Source organism: Acanthisitta chloris, unplaced genomic scaffold, assembly GCF_000695815.1.
Source record: "Acanthisitta chloris isolate BGI_N310 unplaced genomic scaffold, ASM69581v1 scaffold16911, whole genome shotgun sequence".
Classification (NCBI taxonomy): domain Eukaryota; kingdom Metazoa; phylum Chordata; class Aves; order Passeriformes; family Acanthisittidae; genus Acanthisitta; species Acanthisitta chloris.
Genome location: NW_008656650.1, coordinates 4,441 through 4,727, shown reverse-complemented (window position 1 = coordinate 4,727; position 287 = coordinate 4,441). Strand labels below are relative to the sequence as shown.

General features: G+C 55.4%; 1 protein-coding gene across 1 annotated transcript in view; it reads left to right on the top strand.

Annotated features, from left to right (window-relative positions):
* CRTAC1 (cartilage acidic protein 1) overlaps positions 1 to 287 on the top strand; it is an 11,858-nt gene that overhangs the window by 8,440 nt on the left and 3,131 nt on the right. The window lies entirely within an intron of this gene.

Genomic DNA, 287 nt, shown 5'->3' with positions numbered 1-287 from the left:
GCTGCCCTGCCACTGACTGCCCTTCTTTCTCTTTCTCTCTTGCTCCTTCTCTCCTTCTCTGTGCAGCTCAAGTGGCCTTTTTTGGGGGATATCCCTCTGCCGGGAGCTGGCCCTGGCTTCCCTACAGTACCCTTCTCCCTCTAGTCCTTGGACTCTGCCTTTGCCTCTATGCACTTTAACCCCTGTCCATAACGTGCCAGAGCAGCCTTGGCAGAAGGACTGGCTGGCCTCTGCCTGTCTCTCTTTTTCTCTTTCCATGTCGATCCACCCTGGAAGTGCTGGCTGTT